The sequence below is a fragment of the Mesoplodon bidens genome (genome assembly GCF_964165515.1).
Source record: "Mesoplodon bidens genome assembly, chromosome: 4".
Lineage (NCBI taxonomy): Eukaryota > Metazoa > Chordata > Mammalia > Artiodactyla > Ziphiidae > Mesoplodon > Mesoplodon bidens.
The window spans coordinates 58090715-58107555 of NC_138160.1; positions in this window are offsets into that span (position 1 = coordinate 58090715).

Below are 16841 nucleotides of genomic sequence, written 5' to 3' on the forward strand. Positions count from 1 at the left end.
TGGCTGTCTTCTATATCCTACTTCCTTGATGTTGCAGTAAAAGCTTTACTGGGCTTCCCTGGTGGCGCAGTGGTTGAGAGTCCGCCTGCCGATGCAGGGGACACAAGTTCGTGCCCCGGTCCGGGAAGATCCCACATGCCTTGGAGCGGCTGGGCCCATGAACCATGGCCGCTGAGCCTGCACGTCCAGTGCCTGTGCTCCGCAACGGGAGAGGCCACAGCAGTGAGAGGCCCTGTAAGCTTTACTTATGTGTTTTAACTGGAAAAGAGTTAACAGATTTAGACTAATGTTGACAAATTATTCAATAAAATTAAGTTGATGATGGTAACAGAACTGTAAGGCAAATTTTGCTAGTGGTGACTCACAATGATGATATGGTAGGAGTTTGTAACCTGTGCTCCATTAAAGAAAAAAAAGTTCAATGACACTGGTTAAAGATGGAAAGACAGACTTTCTTCAGGACCATCATGATAGGTGTAGGAATCGCTGCATCGGGGTGTTACAGTGGGGAAGAGCGATTTGGCTCAACTCTGAATACAGCCTGGACAAGTGGGAATCTATAGCCAAAGAGCAGGGTGGGGCCCCATGCATGGAAGGTTACTAGGAGGAAACATCGGGAGTAGGGTTTTTTTTGGCTAAATCAACCTAATAGGATTCTTACTGAAGACAGGCCAGGGTGATCAGATATCACCTGAGAGATGGTGGAGGGTGAAGAACCTGATTAGATGTTAAGGGTGATCAGATTTTATGGGTGGAAAATTCTAGTTAAACTGACTTAGCAGGGCTCTGGTTAAGCTAGATTTTATAGGGACGTGCACAGATGGGCCTAGGGGAAGGTTCAGGAGCCTGACTAAAGTTTGGTCAAGTAAAGAATCTTTGTCAGCTCCCCAGACCTCTAAGGGCTTTGGCAGGCCCCTGAACATTCAGAATGCAAGCTCTAATGGTCCATCCCCACAAGGAGTTTTTCATCCACTGGGGGAAGAAGACAATAAACAAGTAAATACAAAGGATAACAGGTATTAAAAGAAACTACTAGGAAGCTGTAAAGGAGAATTAGAAGAGGCCACTTTGGCAAGTCAGTCAGGGGCGGTGCCTTGAGCAGTGAAAAGCGCTGAGGCCAGGGGGAGCCTGGTGTGGTCTCAGAAGGGAGGGCAATGCCCAGTGCCGACGTCGAGAGGGAGCTGGGTCCAGGACACGCAAGGGAGGGTCTGTTTTATTGGATGTACAGGGTAAGCCAGTGAGGGGTTTGAAACCAGGTTGAGATTGGGCCTGACTTGCTTTTTTTTTTTTTTTTTTTTTGCGGTACGCGGCCTCTCACTGCTGTGGCCTCTCCCGTTGTGGAGCACAGGCTCCGGACGTGCAGGCTCAGCGGCCATGGCTCACAGGCCTAGCTGCTCCACGGCATGTGGGATCCTCCCGGACCGGGGCACGAACTGGTGTCCGCTGCATCGGCAGGTGGACTACTCAACCTCTGCGCCACCAGGGAAGCCCCTGACTTGCATTTTAAAACAATTGTTCTGCTCTCTATGGAGAGAAGTGGTGGTAGTGGAGCCAGAGGGAAGCAGAGAAGCCAGTTAGGAGGCCATGCAGCAGGCAGTAAGAGCTGACGCAGGCTTCTCTAAGGCTGGGACAGTGGGTCGTCAGGAAGAAAGATGGTGTCAATCTGAAGATGCATAAGTAAAGATATCTCATAGTTAAATAAAGGCTTTTTAAAATATTGAGTGTTTTAATGTTGACGTCCTCAAGAAATGCACTAACGTTATGGAACAAATAATCCCCAATTTCCACATAAATGCATAGGATTGACATGTAATTTTCCTTGAATCTTCACGCCTAGCAGAAGAATCCTATACCAGCCATAAAGCATAGGAGCTTGGAGACGGTGACTGATTCTCCTGCCAAACAAAATCCTGTTCTCCGTGATTAACAGAGGCTGAGTCATGCAGGCAACAAGGCTGTTTACGGACAGCTGTCTTAAAATAGGCTGGGTGGCAAAGCGAGGGAAGGAGGAGGAAATCACACTCCTAAGGTTTTCTTACTAATTTCCTCCTTGGGGCATTGGGTGCAGGCAAGGATCTATTATCAAAGATGGATCAGGTTATCCTGGGAAGATGTAGTGAATGAAGGTTGTATGCACACATGTGTGTAACTCACTGCTTTAATCACCTATGCATGGCTATAACGAGCTACAAACAAAACAAGCTCATAGAAATTCCATTAGTGAAAAGGTTCGGAGAGAAATGACTTCATTTGGGGACATAAGTAGAAACTCCACCAAAGGAAACTTCACGTGACATCTAAATTGCTTGGCAGGAAATATTAACAGGTTTGAAATAAATATCTTGGTGAAATCATTCTATGGAAGCTATAGTCTATGAGGCAGAAATTGGGCCTCTTCTCTGGGTAATGAATTTATCATGTAAAATGGCACTCTTTGATTTGAACCCAGCAAGGGAAGGGAAAACTCAGTACCTCTGCTTCTCCTCAGTCTTTAGGCCTATTTCCCGTCTTGAGGCAATATGTGGCTGGCTAGGGTGACTGAGATGTTGGAGGTGAGGAAAAATCAGAAGACTTGAAGGGGCACTGCTACCTGAGGGCGGAACAAAAAACTGGGATCAGCTCAGCTCTTCCTCTCCACAAGCCAAAGCAGTCAAATAATTCATTCAATTTTTTTTTTTAAGAATGAATGACATTTTGTGAATGGGGATGAAAGGAAAATGCTATTATAAGATCATTTATTTTATAAGATTTTAAGCATACCAATAAAGCTCTAATCCAGGATATAGAAGATGCCCTCCCCCAAATTATTCAAAATTGGTTTAATTGTTGAAGAAATATTGGTAAAAATTTCAAACAATTCAGAAGCATAGAAGGAAAAAATTGAAATTCCCCTCCTCACTTCCTATACTTTCTCCTCCCCCCAAAGCAACCACTGTTACATGTGGTCTATATCCTTTCAGATTTTTTCTAACCATATATAAACTTATATATAATACACAGCATACTACTAACACATAGCATAGAACATAGATTTTTTTAAAACAGGGATTCTACTAGATGTATTCTTCTGCAAATTGCTTTCTTGACTCTCTAGACACCGTACATAGTCACCTCATATTAAAAAAATAAATGCACCATTATTTTACCAGTGTCCTATTGGTGAACATTTAGAAAGTGAATTTCAAAGAAGAAGTTTTCTTCATGTAATGATAGGATTCTTTCAATGTAAGGTAGAATGTGCCTATGCTGTGGTAGGATTTTTATCCAGGTGGTTTAAACCAAGTATGGCTATGAACTGAGAACTATTTGAATTTACAGACAGCTGAGGCCCTGAGACACTGAAGAACTCGTCCAAGGTTGTAGGGCCCTGAGCTGTCTGCCTGCTTCTCAGCCTGGGATCTTCCCTTTCGAGCCAGTAAATGTCACTGTCCCCTAGGGATTCAAAGAGTGCTGAGAGGGGGAAGAAGTTTTTAGCAGAGGAAATAATGCAAGGAAAGGAGGCAGGAAAGTGACACAACAGGCAAGGGGAGAAGGAAGAACAAAAGGAGTTGGCGACCTTGCTGGGGGCCCCCCGAAGAGAAGAAGGAGGCTACAGGAGGGAACTGAAAGACTGTGTGGAGATCCTTGGAATGCAGGAGATCCTGGAGTCATTGTTTTCAAAGGATATTTTGATGCCAAAATAAAATTTAAGGGAGAAAGCAGAAACTATTCACATAGGAAGGACATTGTGAAATTTTGATTACATTCTGACAGATGACTCAAAGCAAAGAACATTGCCATGACTCAGATTGGAATAAAAAGCATGATGCAAGTTTTAGGAAGGGAGTGATTTTTCATGTAGTTACTTTGGGGGTCAAGCATGCCAGAGACGAAGGTTATACAGATGATGTGTGTTGCCTCCAGGCACAAATTCCAAAGGAGATCCAACTTTGTCTGGGTCCCCATTTCCCCATTCTCAGCCATCTTCCGCCTTGTAGGGTGTCCCCCCCTCTCTAATGCCCTGAGTCACAGTGGCAGCTCCAGAATTTCTGTAGTGGAGGAACTTAGGGGCAGCAATTCGAGTAGAAGGAGGGGCTAGAGGCCTAACCTTGAACTTGCAACTATAGAGCAAGCAAACCATTTTTTGCTTAGAGTATGTCATAAAGCAAGACAAATAGCAAAGTTTCTAAAGATGCTTTTGCTCACACTCTTCATAATAGTAAGAGAAAGTTAATTATTCACCTCAAACGATGTTTCTCGTATTTTCTACGGGGTGGCTTGAGAGAATGGAGGGAGGGAATCTCTTCCCGGGCCACACACTCATTCCTTTGTACTGCTGGCCACGTCCTCGTGTCCTCTCTGCTTCCTTCTTCTCATCAACACTTGCTCTGAGGACAGGTTAGGATGAGCTCAAATAAGGCAATTCTGGATCACAGGTTCAACTATCACAATGACTGCGCTACCTGTATTTTGTCAGGGAAAAAACCCAAGCCAAAGAATCAGTCTCTTTGGGGTACAATGTTAGCTGGTGGAGTGAGGGTTCTGGAAGAAAAATTGCTCTTCTCAGGCTCCTAAAGTTTGCCTGCCTTTCTGTCTGCTCCTGAGGCCAGGTCAAATAAGAGTCAAGGGATTTAGTTGATGCTTTTAGGTTGGGGAAAAATTGCACTGTCATTAGTCAAATAAATAAAACACTGGATAGATCCTTGAGTATGTAAAGACACACAAATGAAGATATTATCTTCATTGTGAATGATGTGCTATTTTAAACACTTGAGCCCTTTTCATGTGATCAAGCATGACAAGAAGCTCTGGAGGGGGGCTCCACAAGGACTGAACGCGAGGACTGCCCTCAGGAAGTTTATAAGAGAATGCTAAAACGGAAGTGTCAGCCTGGCTGTTGATGTGCCAGTGAATTTGGTTCCCTACTCCCTTTCCTAAGGGGAGGTATATCAGTCAGGGATCATTTGCAGGAAACAGAAACCACTCTAGATATTTTAATCAGAATGAGGTTTACTTTAAGGAATTTGGTGCTTAGAAAATTTTAGAAAGGCTGGAGCAGTAGATTTCAGGCCAGGCCTACAGAAACGACTGTCAGAAGAAGACCACTAAATGGGTCCCCAGGGGAGCTGCTACTCTGGCCACCATCCAGAGGTGAGGAGTCAAGAGGCCAACACTAGGGCTCTAGAACCACTGGTGCCAAGATCATACCACCAGGACTGTGACCCAGGGAGGAGGACATCTCTGCCATCACTGATGCAACTACTTCTTTTATTTATTTATTTTTTAACATCTTTATTGGAGCATAATTGCTTTACAATGGTGTGTTAGTTTCTGCTTTACAACAAAGTGAATCAGTTATACATATACATATATCCCCATATCCTCTCCCTCTTGCGTCTCCCTCCCTCCCACCCTCCCTATCCCACCCCTCTGTGTTGTCACAAAGCACCGAGCTGATCTCCCTGTGCTATGCGGCTGCCTCTCACTAGCTATCCACCGTACGTTGGGTAGTGTATATAAGTCCATGCCACTCTCTCACTTTGTCCCAGCTTACCCTTCCCCCTCCCCATATCCTCAAGTCCATGCTCTAGTAGGTCTGTGTCTTTATTCCTGTCCTACCCTTAGGCTCTTCATGCATGACATTTTTTTTTTTAGATTCCATATATATGTGTTAGCATACGGTATTTGTTTTTCTCCTTCTGACTTACTTCACTCTGTATGACAGACTCTAGGTCCATCCACCTCACTACAAGTATCTCAATTTCATTTCTGTTTATGGCTGAGTAATATTCCATTGTATATATGTGCCACATCTTCTTTATCCATTCATCTGTTGATGGACACTTAGGTTGCTTCCATGTCCTGGGTATTGTAAATAGAACTGCAATGAACATTTTGGTACATGACTCTTTGAATTGTGGTTTTCTCAGGGTATATGCCCAGTAGTGGGACTGCTGGGTCGTATGGTAGAAGATATACAGATTGCCAACAAACACATGAAAGAATGCTCATTATTAATCATTAGAGAAATGCAAATCAAAACTACAATGAGATATCATCTCACACCGGTCAGAATGGCCATCATCAAAAAATCTAGAAACAATAAATGCTGGAGAGGGTGTGGAGAAAAGGGAACACTCTTGCACTGTTGGTGGGAATGTAAATTGATACAGCCACTACAGAGAACAGTATGGAGGTTCCTTAAAAAACTAGAAATAGAACTACCATACGATCCAGCAATCCCACTACTGGGCAACTACTTCTTAATGTCCGTGAAGATAGTGGTTGGCCACTGGATCATGGATGCAGATAAGTTCTATCTTTATCTCCATGGCCTTGCATACGGTGAGAAGATCCCTCACCCCATCCCCCTGCTCCATTCTGCCTTCCAAATCTTGTTCAAGTGCCATCAATGGATGGAACCTAATTTGCTTCCAGAACCCTAACTGCAAGAGAATCTGTAGTGCAGTACAAGAAAGCACACAAGAAAGGAGATTGGAATTGATGCTAAGGACCAATTCACTATACGGTTATCGAAGGGAGGACTTGGGGTAGGTGTCAGGGGGTGACTTCCCCTTCCTTCAGGTCAAGAGAGAAGGGCCTCAGGGACACTATTGAGAAAGTGAGAAATGTGTCCCTTGCAATTTAGGAGGGAGGAGGGGGATACATTCTCACCCCTACCTAGGGAATCTAAAAATGAGAGACACCCTGACAGCAGGAGCAAAGGTGATTTTGGTGCTACGCTGTCTGGCCTATTCTCCCAGAGTTTGGGACTCAAAAGGAAGAAAGTAAAAGGAAGCATGAGGGTTTCCAATGGACATAATGGCCCACACATGAGAGGGAGCTGGTGTGAAACTGACTCACATCTGTGCAAGTGGGTCGTCTGAAGGGGGAGAAGGGGTTTCGGCAGGAAGATGCTGGGAGTCCGCCCTGGAATTCTTCGGGGTTGAGGGAAGAGCTGCAAGCACGGAGCAGGAGGGTGTAGCAACCGTATCAAGAAGGCCTACACAGGGCTGAAAAATATCCTTCCCAAGCCAAGGAGTCGTCTTTACACTCTACCAGGCCTGGGGAGTGTACTGACGTCTCACACCAGCTCCAGACAAGTATAAATTGTCCTGCTGGGACGTCCCTGGTGGTCCAGTGGTGAGGACTCTGTGCTTCCACTGCAGGGGGCACACGTTTGATCCCCGGTCGGGGAACTAAGATCCCACATGCTGTGTGGTGTGGCCAAAGATTAAAAAAATAAAATAAAATGAAAAATTCAAATGGTCCTGCTTCATTAAATCTCCTCTCTCCCCATATTCATGGGTCAGAAAGTAGGTACAAGGAGGGAAGGAGGAGGAGAGGCAAGGTGATGAAAGTAAGTTTTACAGACTGAATTGTGCCCCCCCCCCCGAAATTCATATATCGAAGCCCGAACCCCCAGTGTAACTGAATTTGAGATAGGGCCTTTAAGGAAGTAATTAAGGTTAAATGAGGTCATAAGGGTGGAGCCAATTAGGATCCACTAATTCTGGATCCAACAGAATTAGTGCCCTTAAAAGAAGAGACACCAGAGAGATCTCTCGCTCCACCTTGTGAGGACACAGTGAGAAGGTGACTGTCTGCAAGCCAGGATGACAGTCCTCACCAGGAACTGAATTGACCAGCACCTTGATCTTGGACTTCCCAGCCTCCAGAACTGAGAGATATATTTCTGTTGTTTAAACCTCTGAGTCTATGGTATTTTGTTATGGTAGCCTGAGCAGACTAACACAGTGAGAAGCCAACCAAACCCCTTCTCTGTCTCATCACAACTCACAAGCTGAAGGGAGGGATGCACCAATTTGCTAACACAAGTCCTCAAGTCTTCTGGATGACTTGACAATTCATGCTAGGTTCACAGGTTGGTGTTCTGGTTTGTGTATATCAGTCCCTGTGAGCTTGGCTAATGTGAGTCTGCACCTGAGGGAGAAGTCCATTCTCAGTGCCTGCCAAACATCAGTCAATCAAGCAAGCCATGGAGTGATAAGAGTTCTAATTTTAAGACTGATACCTGAGTCTAGAAAATTATCAAGGGAAATTCTTTATTGTGTCTCTTGGCAACTAGCTGTTGGCAACTAAAGCTATACTTCTGGAGACATGCATTATCAGATGCCTTTCCATTTCCAAAAGTACCAAAGACCTATATAAACAGAGGCAGAATTCAAGTTCGTGAGCCCTTCAAGGAATCCATGCAGATCATGGCACTTAAGTTGGAGCTGTTTAATGAATTGCAAACTAATTTCCTCCACTGTTCATGGCTGTTTTGTTGTTGCTGAAAATGTTTGCCAAGTAAAGGATCATACAACTTTTTTTTTTTTTTTTTTCTTTTCTTCTTCCTTTCCCTGCGGTATGCGGGCCTCTCACCGCTGGGGCCCCTCCCGCTGCAGAGCACAGGCTCCGGACGCACAGGCTCAGCAGCCGTGGCTCACGGGCCCAGCCGCTCCACGGCACGTGGGATCCTCCCGGACCGGGGCACGAACCCGTGTCCCCTGCATCGGCAGGCAGAACCCCAACCACTGCACCACCAGGGAAGCCCCACAACTTTTTACTTTAACATGTTAAAGCATATTTGGTATATGATGGTATATGATGCCTCAGGCATGCAGCACAGAGCCAATTTATAATCTATGTGGAAATAACAATTGTGTAAATAGTCTGATAAGGAAGTGTAATTTCATTCCAGTGACTGGAAGCCAAAGCAAGGAGATTCTGTCCATTAGCCACCTCCAGTCTGCTTTCTTCAGCCACTCTGGCCCTTTTCCCAAGCAGGATAAGTCTCACTATTGAAATAGCACAGCTTTAAAGCAGGCCACCCACATGATGTCTGAATGGAATGAAGACACATGGGAAACATTCTCGGCCTTCTACCAATAAAAAACCAGAATAGGTTAAGGTCCTCTTTGTAGGAAGAAGCCTAATCTGACAGGTAACAGACAACCCAGATTCTGATGAAAAATTTGACCCTGATAAAGGCAAACTATGTTGCCTCTCTTCACCACTAGTCTTTAAATTTTTTAATTAACTGAACAAGGTGAAACCATTCTTTCAGGTCTAAAAGTCAGCATTTCAAATGGGTCTATTTATTCAGTGTTGGATTTTGAAGACGTTGACTAACATTGTCAAAATTTGGTAACCCGGTAAAGGAAATCAACATACACTTTAAAGGCTATTTGTAGTTTATGTTGCTCAGTGGCCAAGCAAAGGCAAATGGCACCAAGGAACAGTGTAATGTGTTTGGACCCTCTCTCCATTGTGATGCTAGAGTTTTCCCAGAAATGAAAAATGCCAAGCAAAGAAGCGTGGGTTAATAAGGTTCAAAAGTCAATAAAGCTAAGGATAAAAAACTTAGCAAAACAATTCTCTAATTTGTATATCACATATTTTACCCATTATGTTTCATTATTTCTAACCAACTGGCAGTTATATGACCATCATCACACCCAGTTTTAGAACTTTTCTACTGTTCCAGACAGTGTCTTATGCCCATTTACAGTAAATCTCCATTCTACCCTCAGCTTCAGAAATGAATCTAATTTTTGTCTCTATAGATTTTATATAAATGGAATACAAGGTGTACTTTTGTATACATCTGGCTTCTTTCAGTTGGCATAAGGTTTGGCTTTTATGAATAATACTGTGATGAACATTCTATACAAGTATTTGTGTAGATGTTTGATTTTATTTCCCTTGGGTGGATACTTCAGAGTGGAATAGCTAGGTTGTACAGTAAGTTTATGTTTCACGTTTTAAGAAACTACACAACTATTTGCCAAAGTGGCTCTATCATTTTACAACCTCATCAACAATGTATGAATGTTCCTATTTCTCCACATCCTCTATAACACTTGTTATTGTCTGTCATGATTTTAGCCATTCTAATGAGTGTGAAAAGGTAACTCATTGTTTTACTTTGCATTTCCTTGATGAGTAATGACATGAACACCTTTTCGTATGCTTATTAAAATCCCTATTTAAATTTTTTGCTCACTTTTTAATTGGGTTATCTTTTATTATTGAGTTGTGTGGGTTCTTATACATTCTGGATATAAATCTTTTATTAGATACATGATTTGCAAATATTTTCTCCCAGTCAAGAGACTTGTTTTGGTTTTCTTAGTAGGGTCTTTTGAAACACAAAAGGTTTAATTTTAGTCAAGTCCAATTCATCAATATTTTTGTTTTATGGATCATGTTTTGGTGTGACAACCTTTTTTGTGGGGGACGGTTCTATCATAAACTAGTTCATGGGAATATATATTCTCCTTTGTCCCTTTTGCTATATCCCTAAAGCTGCCCAAAAGTATTCAGCTGAAGCAATACAGGGATATAGGGAAGAGTTTTCAGGTATGCACAATCTCTAACAGATTATTTTGAGAGTGGAGAAAACTGAGCTTGCAATGAATAAAGGTAGAAAATAACCTAAAACACAGTCTGAAAGTTACTATTAGAGAAATGTTGCAGTAAACCTAACATTAAATTAATGTGAACAAGAGGATGGAAGAGCAGGAAAGAAGAAATGGTCAAAAATTAATGCTATTGGGGGCTTCCCTGGTGGCACAGTGGTTGAGAGTCCGCCTGCCGATGCAGGGGACACGGGTTCGTGCCCCGGTCCGGGAAGATCCCACATGCCGCGGAGCGGCTGGGCCCGTGAGCCATGGCCGCTGGGCCTGCGCGTCCGGAGCCTGTGCTCTGCAACGGGAGAGGCCACAACAGTGAGAGGCCCGCGTACCGCAAAAAAAAAAAAAAAAAAAAAAATTAATGCTATTGATTCTTTCCAGGGATTATAAAAGAACAAGCAGACGGCTTTGGGGGGACCTTGACTCCAGGTGGGCCACGGGAGGGACCGGTGATGTTTTCCTCTCTGTCATTCTCTTATCTCTCTTCTGGTCACATGAACTGAGCGGGTGAGCAGAGTGTAGTAAACGAGAGGAGGAGAACAGAGCACTCTGCTGGTAACACATTCAGAAAAGGATGATGCGCAGGAGCTGAAGTCAGAACACTCAGGCTTGTATTCCAGCTCTGCCCCCCGCTAGCTAAGTTGCCTCAGACGGGACCCTGGATCGCCAAGACTTGTCTCTTCCCCTTTAAATTGGGAACAGTAATTCTGCTTCCCAGGGGATTGTGAGGACCCGGTGTGTGTGTGTTGGGTGGAGGGTGCTTGTGAATGTGCCCGCTGCACGATAGGAAATAAGTCGACTCCACCACGAGGATCCAGAAAAGTTCTGGAGCAAAGTACATCTAGATTCGACAAGAGAATGCCAGCACCAGGTCCCAGAAGCTAGAGACTGAAATAACCATTCATAGCAAAAGTCTACATCCCCACTGGAAGCCCTCCCAGACACTATGAGAAGGAATCCCAGGGCCATCAGTAAACTGATTTGCAGAGTGGACTATAGGAAAGGCTCTCTGGGAGAAAGAAACCCCGTCGTTTTTTGTTTTTATCTTAAGTTATTAGAGGTGTTGGAGATCTTAGACCCTAATTGAAAGATAACGGGAGAGGGAGAGATGAGCTGAAATCTAATCACTGTCATTAATAAAGGAAAAAAGCAGGAAGGATTTTTCTCATCAGTCAGTCGAAGGGGATGCCATAGATAACCTCGGAGACTATTGCTTGCTTATGATTCCACCAGGAGGAAAAGCTTTTCACAGAAGTAAGACTGTACTTGCCAGAGGACAGTTTCCAGAAGAGATTTTAAGGTAGTTGGTAAGACAGAGAGCTGCTCAAAAAATTCCCTTAAGAGGGAAGGTATTTTGAATGAAGTGAGAAGGCAGAAATAAAGAATTCCTACCTTAAGACACATGCCAGTACTTAATTGATGTGTGGAAAACACTGAGGACATATTTAATTCTGTAGATAGAATTTTCTCTATATAGGAATTCAGAAATAGTCGTTATTTTGGAACATGATGCTAACTTTCAGATTGCAATGTTAGTCACTGCATAATAAGTATATTTGGAAAGGCCTGGAGATTTGCAAATAGATTATGAGAATCAAGAAGGCAACTGAAGGACAGATTATTTAAAGGGCCTGGACCTACACTGGGGCTTGAAAGAATACTGTGACCCACATATGTCACAATTAAACAGCTTGTCATTGAAAAGAGTATTTCCAGAGACAATTTCCCCCTAGTTCTCTAGGGCTGCAACTCTGGTTGACAGCACCCTGAAGCTTAGACGCACCAGGCAGGTTTATTTGTGGCATACGGCTATGACTGAGTTTTAAAATATGTTCTTCAGTACCTGGATATGATGTTCTATAAAGATGTAACTACTAAAGTAACTTAGTCATCACACCTGTGCTGAATCTTTTCCATTCTTCCCCCTATATCTTTTCTCTACCTGTCACTGCTCTGCTCTTGGCCCTGGAAGGCTGCCGTCTTTGGTGTGCATCAGCAGAGCCCTTTGCCCTCTAAATCCCTGCTGGGACCCTGGCAAATACTATACCTAGTGCTAGGTGTTAGGAAAGAAACCTGATTAAATTTCTCAGTCTCAGGAGAACAGGAGTTTTGTTTGGGGTGTGAGTGTAAGAGTGTGTGTGTGTGTGTGTGTGTGTGTGTGTTTAATTACATAACAACATGCGCTGATTTTGAAAATTTTGAGTATATAATACTGTATGGAGGAAAAAGTAAGAGACACTTTTCCCTTTTGGATCAGAAGTTGATAACGGGACATCAGACTAAATAACAGTTTCAGCCTTCAGAGTGATTGCTCATAGAACTTGGTCACATGCTCACAGCTGAAAAATGTACAGGGAACGCTGACTTTGAACGATATTTCTCTCCCTGAGGTTCACAGTTTCTCCCTGTCTCTGTTCCCCTCTTATTTTTAGTGAATAACTATTTGGTCATGACAATTTTGATGACCATGATCTTAGAGGAGCTTAAAAAGCTTTAGGTAGGAATTCTTTTCCTTTCTGAACAATGTGAAGGTATTTTTGAATTAAAAAAATAATTTTTGTAACAAATTAGTACATTATTATCATAAAAACTTTAAACAAAAACAGTGAAAATCAAATGTAAAGGTGCCCTGTTCTCCTCCCAATCATTACCCCAAAATTGCCCCAATTCCACACTTGGGGGAAACTATTGCTTAAATATATTTTTTTAAAAAACTGAATAGAATGGCTATCATCAAAAATAATAAATGCTGGAGAGAGTGTAGAGAAAAGGGAATGCTCCTACACTGTTGGGGGAAATGTAAATTGGTAGAGCCACTATGGAGAACAGTATGGAGGTTCCTTAAAAACTAAAAATAGAGCTACCATATGATTCAGCAATCCCACACCTGGGCATATATCTGGAAAAGACAAAAATTCTAATTAAAAAAGATAATGCACCCTGATGTTCATAGAAGCACGATTTACAATAGCAAAGACATGGAAGCAACCTAAGTGCCCATCAACAGATGATTGGCTTAAGAAGATGTTGTGTATATATACATATATATATATATATATATATAAATGGAGTATTACTCAGCCATAAAAGTGAATGAAATATTTGCATGCATATTTCCATGTCATTTGCAGCAACATGGATAGACTTAGAGATTATCATACTAAATGAAATCAAACAGAGAGAGACAAATATTATATGATATTACCAATATGTGGAATCTAATATAATAATACAAATGAATCTATATACAAAACAGAAACAGACTCACAGTCATAGAAAACAAACTTATAGTTACCAAAGGGGAAAGGGAGTGAGGGAGGGATAAATTAGGGGTATGGGATTAACAGATTCACACTACTATGTATAAAATAGATAAGCAACAAAGATTTACTGTATAGCACAGGGAATTATATTCAATAACTTGTAATAGCCTATAATGGAAAATAATCTGAAAAAATATATATACAACTGAATCACTTTGCTGTACACCTGAAACTAATACAATATGGTAAATCTTACACTTCAATTAAAAAAAAGAGAACTGAATAAACAGAACAATTTTTATCAGATGTTTTTAAGGTATGAAAAAAAATTTTGGAGAAAGAGAATCAACCTATATTTTGACCATTTTAAGTGGGCGGAAAGGGATAACACCAACACAAAACTTACAAGGTGCGAAGGAGGCTTACAAAGCAGGCAGCAAAAAGGTAAGAGACAAGGTAAAAAAAAAATTCTGAGAGAAAAGTGTACCCCTAGAGAAGAATTCAATCTGTTGGGGGGGAATTAAGAAGCGATTCAATTTTAGCAAGTTTTAAGAATTGAAACTTCCAGAGGGAAGTAGAGATGGAGTGTGGTTCATACACCAGGGGAAATGGCTCACTCAGGAGGTCGTGGAGGGCTTCAGCGGGATGGTGACAGGGTTCCCCAGGGATGTCAGGGAAACGAAGGAGAGGGCTGGCCACACTTGATTGCTGGATGCCTAATGTTAAGCCCTCGGGCACAACCGATTTGGCATAGAGGCAAAGGAATGGTGGGATGGACTGAAAACGGTTGGTAATAAGAACATATTAAGGAGACAATAGAAAGCTTGATATGAGAAGAGGAACATTAATGACCCCGATGGTACAATGCTTTTTTTTAACAGTTTAAGATGATGTTTATAATTAGAGAGTGTGGTTAAGAAAATAAAGACCAAGGATGTGTACCAAGTAGGGCACAGGTGAAAATCTTTCTGGTTTTGTTGATGGCTACAACTGTATGCAGGGCCTATTACTGATTTGTAACCAGACTTCTTGGAATTTCTTTTTTTCTTTCAAAAATAGCCACCGTATTTTTGGAGATCGCTGTGTTGGGATTAGAGCCCTAAAGCCATTTTGCAATGAGAAAATGTTTGAAAGTAAGATCCTGCGCAAGCTTTCATGGGACCAGTTATGGGCTTGAGCCCATTTAGGAAAGAAAGAAAAAAAGAAAAATCCTCCTTAAGGGGAAGTGAGAAGAAAAATGAGAAACAAAACTGTAAGAAAGAGGTAGGCTGGAAATGTTTATGTTCAGTAACTTTGTGTTATCGGTTTCTGAGTGTGGTGTGAAAAAAATTAATAGATGATGATTGAGCAGGAAGTGGTAAAGTGGAGAGAAAAAGAATCAATCCTCCAAAATAAGGTTAAGCTATTTTTGTTACTATTGTTGTTAGGCAGTTATTAGTTGCTGAACTGGGTGGTTTTTCTTTTTCTGTTTTTTTTAAGTATAGGAATTATGAAGTTAAAAGAGTTGGTATAGGAAGACGTAACACTTGTTTCGTTATTTATTTTTTTAAACTTCCTTTGTAGCACTTTTCCTACTAGAGTATGTTGATCATTAAGTTGAAATCTGGCTTTGAAAAGTCAGCAACCAATATTTACCCTAATCATCCCATTGATGGAAGCCCAGCTGTGGAGCCTAACAATTAGAAGAGGACTGTCCAGCTAGCATTTCTTCAAGTGGGCAGACTGAAGCAAGTAAGTGGCAGAAAGAGTTTTTAACAGAAAGTGGTATAAATAAAGTAGCAAAACTAGCTGTTTCCACCTCCAGTCCTCCTACTCTTATATATATGCTTATTAGCTGCATGCTAAAAAACAACAACAGCAACAATTTAAAAAACCTATCTGGGGCTTCCCTGGTGGTGCAGTGGTTGAGAGTCCGCCTGCCAATGCAGGGGACACGGGTTCGTGCCCCGGTCCGGGAGGATCCCACGTGCCACGGAGCGGCTGGGCCTGTGAGCCATGGCCACTGAGCCTGCGCGTCTGGAGCCTGTGCTCCGCAGCGGGAGAGGCCGGCAACAGTGAGAGGCCCGCGTACCCCCCCAACACACACACAAACCTATTTGCATTTCAGTCTGTTGAATATCAAGAACCCCTGTCACGGTTAGAATTCCTTTGATTATAACAAACAGTGTGGTTACATGCTAACAAGGACACATGCTGACGCCCCTGGGAGTCTGACCACCCGGCCACCGGGAGGGTGAGAATCTAGGCAGCTTTGAGCCCTGGCTACATTCTCTCCTCTCCTTTCCTGCTCGCCCTTTCTTTTCCCTCCCCCTTCCTTTCCTACTGCCCCTTCCCCCTTCTCTCCTCTCCTTTTTTGGCAACTTTCTTCTTTCCTCTGTCTACTCAGTTGGTCCAAAGGGCTTCTTCTGGTTACCCCACCCTCTCTCCCTCATCCCTCTGCATTTGCATGTGCTGCATCTTCACCCTGACTGTTCTGCTTCCTCTTCTTAGCCTGGCTACATCCTATCTGCACCTGGTGCAGGATGCAGCTTTCTCAGGTGCAGCCTTTTCCAGGTAGCTGCCCTTGGTCCCCCCAAGGCTGGGGTAATTGTCCCACCTCTGAGCTTCCAGGTTCGCCGGTGCTAATTATTCCACCTTACATCTTTCCACTCTGTACTGTAATTGCCTGACCACTGGTGCCTCTCACTGCACTGAGCCCCTTGAAGGCAGGGACTGTCCCTTGCTCCCCTGGAGCTTTACACAGAGTGTGGAAACATCTGTGAATGGCATGCCCTGGAGCGACAAAGTGCCCTCTGACCAGGAGCTCAATGAACACATATTGAATGGATGACCGGGTGAATAAATGGATCTATTGCTCACACTTCTGGATTACACGTAAATTGTTTGTATTGTCACAGGACCTAGTCTTCCCATCTTTGTCTTCCTCAACATAGCATGCATCAGGTTTACTTGCGACTGGAGTTGAAGTCCAGAATTTTATAGTGCAAATCAGTACAGGTCTAGCACTAAGTAAAATTGTACTGGAACTGAACATAAAGGACCCTGACTCAAGTCTTGGACTCCCTGACTGAGAATTCCAGCTGGCAAAGAAACAGCACACCTGCAGGAAGATGGCTAAGATGAGTGGCTTTGTCCATATCCATAAGACAAGTCCCACTTTGGATATCAAAGGACTGAA